This window comes from Acomys russatus, chromosome X (genome assembly GCF_903995435.1).
Source record: "Acomys russatus chromosome X, mAcoRus1.1, whole genome shotgun sequence".
In the NCBI taxonomy this organism is placed as follows: domain Eukaryota; kingdom Metazoa; phylum Chordata; class Mammalia; order Rodentia; family Muridae; genus Acomys; species Acomys russatus.
Genome location: NC_067169.1, coordinates 14,042,838 through 14,049,565, shown reverse-complemented (window position 1 = coordinate 14,049,565; position 6,728 = coordinate 14,042,838).

Genomic DNA, 6,728 nt, shown 5'->3' with positions numbered 1-6,728 from the left:
CATGATCTGTTGGTCTCTCCATTATGCTCAGCGTTGGTTTTCTGTGGTAATCTCTATTTGCTGTAGAGAGAGGCTTCTTTGTTGAGGGCTGGGAGCCACACATATCCAGGAACCTACCTAACAAAGTTTGTAATTCATGTCCAGGGTGAGGAAAAGAAAGTTTTAAAGCTCTCCCACTTTTGAAATAGAAAAGTGTCTCAGCGCTTTTTTTTTTTTTTTTTTCTTTTTCTTTTTTGTGAGGTGGAAGATCTCATCCCATGCCAGGCCTGGCAGACGTCTCTGTTCCTAGATGCATTTCTTTGACAGGTGGGAGTGGAAGCCTTTGGAGGTCAACTTCAAGCTCTAGGCTCCTGTTTGCCGGTCAAACAGTAATTTTCTAAGTGGTAAAAGGTAACAGTTTGAGAGCAGCAGGGAGGGCTGCCAGCCTCTCCCAGTATTTGTTCTTCTGACAGGGGATCAAGCAATTCCGTGGTGGCTCAACATTCCACAGACCTAAGTATCTTTGACGGCTTGTCTTCTGAAATCAGATGTTCCATAATCTTTTGACTGGCCCGCATACCTGTGATAAGAGAACTCTGAAATGCTCTAAATTAAGTTACAGGTCTGAGAATGTAGGCAGAGATTAGATAAGATTATCTTAACTGACAGCTCCCACCTAAATCAACAAAGAAAAAGACAAAACTGCTGCTTTGTGCTATTTTCCCGTTTGCCGAAGATTGGCCGTCAAAGTCACCCCACTTTCAGCTTTCAGAACAGACTAACCAAAAATCAGCGACTTTGCTTATGGACTAACCCATCCATCTGGGGGAATCTGCCCCATTCGCCTTGCCCTGGCCCTTCTGATCATGGATGTAAACAATTTGTTTCTTTTCCCCAACATTTCATTCTAAAGCCTCCTGGCTCCTTAGGGCCATAACTACTGATTTCAACTGCAGTCGGGCGGTGCTGCTGGTGGTTTAGGAAGCCTGTTCCGGGACCAGTTTTCACCTCTTAACATGTGTCGGCTCCATCAATCATTGTTTCAGAAACCTCTTTTGAGTTTGTAACATTGATTTGATACCTGGCAGCAGCCTTACTGCAACGGAGTTTGGGGGGGGGGGGTCTTTAACCTGGGCAAGGCGGATGGATCTAAGCCTCTGTTTTGGAGACCACACTGAGTGGCCATTTCAGAAGCAGCTCCAGAAAGGGCATTTTGGAGTAGTGGGGCAGCGAGTTTGTTGAGTAGGATGACAGAAGGAACCTTGGGATAACCCTTCACTTGCTGTGTCAAATTGGCTTATTATCCACCCTCCAGGCTCCAGGGTCAGGTCAGGTGAGTAGGACATTGAGAGACCCTCCCGTTAGGGACCTTGGGCAGGTTGGGCTTCGCCCAGGGCAGCCAGCACTTCAATGGCTTCAGGTGTGTGACTAAGGTTTCCGGCTTAGACCCGCCCCAGGGCCTTTCCCTGCCACCCCCGCGCCGCCAAGCTGGAGCCTGCCTCGCGGCTGGGGAGATAACGCAGACCGCTGTGGCCCTGGTCCTGGTCCAACGGAGCCTCAGCGCCCTCTGATGGGCGCGCCTGGAAGGGAGGGGCCTTTGCTCAGATGTCCCGCCCCTTCAGACCTTGGGAGTGGGCGGGGCTGTAGCTGCGGTTACTGGCAGTGGCTGCCCAGGTTTCGCAAGGACGTGACCTTGAGGGGAAAATTCCCCTAGTGTGTCACGCGTGGTTGTTAACCCGGGCTAGCGAGTTGAACTAGTTTTCGAAGTTCAGAGAGGGAGGGAGGGAGGGACGAGGACCTAAACGTTCATCCTGGGGACTGGCGGCCAACTGTCCCTCTATAACCGCCCTGGCGCGCTTGGCGCCCGCGGCCCGGAAGCAGGTAGGAGCCTGCATCCCGACTTTGTCTCGGCTTGCCCTTGAGGTGACGTCATTCCACTGAGAGTCAGCAGATTGAGTCGCCTCCCCTCCTTCACCCTAGAGCTAAGGCTGTTGGTTCTGGTCGATTCGTCCAGCCCCTTAAAGGAGCTAAGATTTCCATCTGAAGGATGGTTTCAGCTGAGGCTGTTTAGTGGTGCCATACAAAAACTAGAATAGATGGCCAGTGTTAGCATTTCTGCTTCATGCCTCATCCTGATCTCATGTAGGCGGGGGTGGGGATGGGGTGGGGTGGGGGGTGGCTTTTTGTCTTCTTACTGGAGTCTCAAGAGGAAAAACAAAAAAACAAACAGAACAGAGGAGACCAAGTACTTGCTTCACCTTCTTCAGCATTGTGAACTGAAGTTTTCTAAAGAAGCTGTGTCTGATTAGAAGAATTTGGTGGTGGGATTATGTGAAGCGTCAAAATTGTCTTATTTTAGAACTAGCCTTTTACCTTAACTTTTATATCTGACCTAAGGCACACACGCATGTACGTGTGTGTGTCCACCCTTATGCATGTGGGTGCATGTGAAATCCAGAAGACATCCTTGGGTGCCCTTCCTCAGAAGACATCCACTTTTGAGATAGTGTCTGAAGCTTGCTAAAGTAGGCTGGACTGGCTGGCTAGTGAGCTCCATGTTTCTGCCACCATGCTTGGCTTCCCCCCCCCATCCCTGACCTAAATTCTTTACAAATTAAAAAACAAATGTGTGTGTCTGTGTGTGTGTGTGTGTGTGTGTGTGTGTGTGTGTGTGTGTGTGTCAGTGTGCATGCCAGGGCTCATGAGTGGAAATCAAAGGCCAGCTTACTGGAGTCCGTTCTCTACCCCATCGGCCTGGGGGAATCCAACTCCGGTTATCGCGCTTGGCCGCAGGCGCGCCCTTAATGGCAGAACCACTTTGCAGACCCTTGGCCTAACATTCTTGTAATGATTAGAGAAGTGCTCTCACAGTATATCACAGACGTTAGCAGACCTTTGGTGTCCACCTACTCTAAAACAAAGACTGCTGGGAGATAATAACTAATAGCTATGGAGCAGCTTCCTGGCTTTGTCGTAGCCAGTCTACAGGACTCGCCTACCAATGTAAATGGAAAGTTACCGATTTTATAACTTTGCTTTGTTCTGTGACTATATAGTTCATGTTGTCTCTTCCACTGTGGAACATGGCATTTAAGGTGCCCAGGCCATGGCTACTCATATATGACTCAGAATAAACACATTTCTAACTTCCTTTAAGGCAGAGTCACTTTATGTCCACATTTGCCACCTCGGGCAGGCAGACAACAGGTCCCTTGCCCTTTCTGGGCCTTACATGAGGAATCTAGGGTCTGGGTTAGACTACGAGACACAGAAACTCAGGGTGTCTATCTGAGACCAGAAAGTGAGAGAAAAAGGCTGCTCATGTGCCTATGTGTGACCCCAGTTCTTCTATTCTAGATCTTTCGCAAATTCTCACACAGGCTTCAGTTCTTTTTGGTCAAAAGTTGGACACCTCCACCTATATGACAAACAAAGGCTCACCTCTAATATTTGTGGGATCTGGGTGTTAGAGTACACAGGGAGGGTCATAAACCATGTGTCTAAATATTTGAAAGATATAAGTCAAACTAACAAGCCATTGAATAAAGTAAGTCCTATCCTCCACGTGTATCTGTGTGTGTGCGCGGGCATGTGGGAGCCAGAGGCCAACATCAAGTGTTGAGGGACTAGTCGTTAGATGCATTCCCAGTAGGGAGACAGATAGGGAGAAGAGCCATGACTAGAAAACGAAGAGGGCAAACTTCCAAGATGACCAGCATCCTCCTCACACTCCCGAGCTGAGACAAAAGGCTGACGATTTAAAAACAAAGGCCTGGTGGTCTTTTTCCCCCTCCCACCAGTAGGACCGGATGAGTTTCAGGTCAGATCAAACACATGCTTACAGCTTCCTGAGTGCATGCCCAACATCAGCTGCTTTTAGGATGGAGAGAGAGTGTGTGTACATCATGGGCACACAGCTCAAGAAGGCTAGCGAATCCATATAGTCCTTCATCTCCCCTGGGGGCAGGCATCCATGAAGGAGTTGCTAGCTGAATGCCCAAGCTCCCAGCCCTGCAGCTCAGCGAACTCAGCTGGGTGCTGGGCAGGCTAAGCCGGCAGCACTCTTGGTGCCTGACAGCAGTGCTTTATTGCCATGCTCCCTGTGCCCCCAGCGGAGCTTCTGTCAGTCCTCTCCTAAACAAAGTAATTCCATCTGTGTCCTTGTCTCAGGATCTTCTTCTGATGGAAGGAGAGACAGAGAGAACAGTTCGGGCATCCATAAACAATGGCGTGGACCATGGCTGAGACTTCTTTCCCTTTCAGGTCGCTGCCTCTCAACCTATGGGACTGGACACTTTGGTTTCGTTTGGTGGTGTCAGGCTAAACATGCCAGGCACACCTGTTATTAGCCCTTCATAATGGTCTAGTTTCTATGGGATGTGTGTATGCATGGGAAGTGGAGGTTTGAGGTAGAGATAGAGGCTGTGCGCTCCCAAAGAGCCTCCCTGGACATCTGAAGCCTAAGATAGGAAATAACTTTCTTTCTGTAGGTAGTGAGAGAAAAGGAGCCATGGTGAGCGCTGTAACTTGCTCTTACATGTTACACTGAGAACAGAGGCTGGGATTAAAAGGAAGGTTAAGGGTTAAAATGTCAGAGTCTGGGATACTGAGGAAGATGAATAAGACAGCTGATAGCTAGATATGAGATAAGCAAGCTAGACCAATAAGAGGAAGGACAGGACTCTGATCTAATGACCTCAGGCGGCTCCGCCTCTTCCAAAACCCTCTAGTAATAAGAAGGGCACTTTGTCTTTTCACATATTCTTGCTTCTAGTGAGCATGCTCAATTGTTTCTAAAGATGGCTCCTAATAAGAAGCTTCTATCCAGGTGGTGGTGGTGCACGCCTGTGATCCCAGCACTTGGGAGGCAGAGGCAGGTGGGTCTCTGTGAGTTCGAGGCCAGCCCGGTCTACAAAGCAAGTCCAGGACAGCCAAAGCTGCACAGAGAAACCCTGTCTTGAAAAACCAAAGAAGAGGAGGAGGAGGAGGAGGAGGAAGCGAAGGCTTCTAGCTGCATCTATATCTTGGTAACTGATAGAGTTAATGCTCTACCATGGTAAAGCTACAAGTTGATCATGCTTACAGGCTCAAGTCTAGCTAACTTTCTTATACAGCCCAGGACCACTTGTCCAGGGAATGGTGTTGCCCACGATGGGCTGGGCCCTTCCATATCAGCACCACTCTTTGGGCAAGAGGTCCTGGGCTGTATAAGAAAGTTAGCTAGACATGAACCTGTGAGCAAGCCAGAAAGCCGCATTCTTCCATGGTTTCTGCTTCAAACTTCTGCTTGAGTTCCTGCCCCGCCCTCTCTCAAGGATGAACAGTGAGCTTTACTTGAAGTGTAAGCCAAGTAAATCCTTTCCTCCCGTAGGTGACTTTTGGTCATGTTATTTGTCACAGAAACAGAAGGAAACTAGAATACTTACCAAGTGACCAACAGCTAGTAGACAGTCAAGGTCAAAGCTGGGGTCAGAGATTGATAGCGAGGGGCTTCAACTACCCCTAACGTGGTAGACAGTGCACAAATGGCATATGATCCAGTCCCTGGTCAGGCCAGGGCAGCAGGCATAGAGCATGTGTGTCCTTTATAGGCTCAGCTCATGATAGCTCCGAGAATTAATCCATCGCAGGGGAGACTTCCTTAGCCTTTGTCCAGTTTCTACCTTTGCCCTATCGAAACTCAAGAAAGGGGGAATTCAACAAATTTCCTGAACTCTTGTAAGCCTCTCCCAGTTCTCAGGCGTCTCTCAACTGGCATTTTGTGCAGCCCAGACCCATCTGCCCACGAGTGGCATTGCCCACACTGGGCTGAACCTTGCTACAGTAATCATTAATCAAGAAAATGCCCCACAGATTTGGCCCTAGGTGTTTTCTCAATTGACTCCAGCTTGTACCAGCTGTCTTGGAACTCAGTAGACCAGGCTGGCCTCGAACTCACAGAGATCTCCCTGCCTCTGCCTTCCAAGTGCTGGAATTAAAGGCGTGTGCCACCACACCTGGCCTCTGCTTAGAGATCCTCACAAGTGTCTATATCATTAATATTCTTTAGCATAATGACAATGAACTTCAAGCTACTGTCCCAGGCCAATCTCTGAAAGCTACACGTGGTTGGCATCATAGGTCCATGAGGCATGCCTAACTGCAGTGAAAGGTCCCATTTCACTAAAAATCCCAGCAAAGGAGGAGCTTTATATTTTCCTTCAATTGTGCTCACTTCTACACCAATGGGCAGAAATAACAGAGACACTAGCCTGTCTCCTCTGATAAAGATGGTTCGTTTAGAAGACTGGCAAAGGTAAAATGGGTCTGAACCACCTGCTTTTCACACTCTTTCTCCCTCCTGCTGCCAAATGAATTATGACCTAAAGCCAGAAAGGAACACAAAGAAGGGCCCTTCTACATTAAAAAAAGAATTGAGATGAAATGTTCTGTGATGTGTGTGTGTGTGTGTGTGTGTGTATACACCTATGTCTATTTACCACAGACATTAATCCTGTTGAATGAGAATAAAGACCACCAACACAAATTATTTTGGTTGAATTAAGTAAACTTTATTTTCTGTCAGACAGGGTTGTCTCCCTAAAGCAGGGTTTGAGACAGCAGCCATGACACTGGGATTTATATAGCTTAAAGAGTGCAAGAGTAGGAGGTTTCCAAGGGTTGGGGGCTTTTTTTTTTTTTTTTTTTTTTTTTTTTTTTTTTTTTGGTGGACTTTGGCTGAACATTTCAAAATTATTTGGCAGAACATC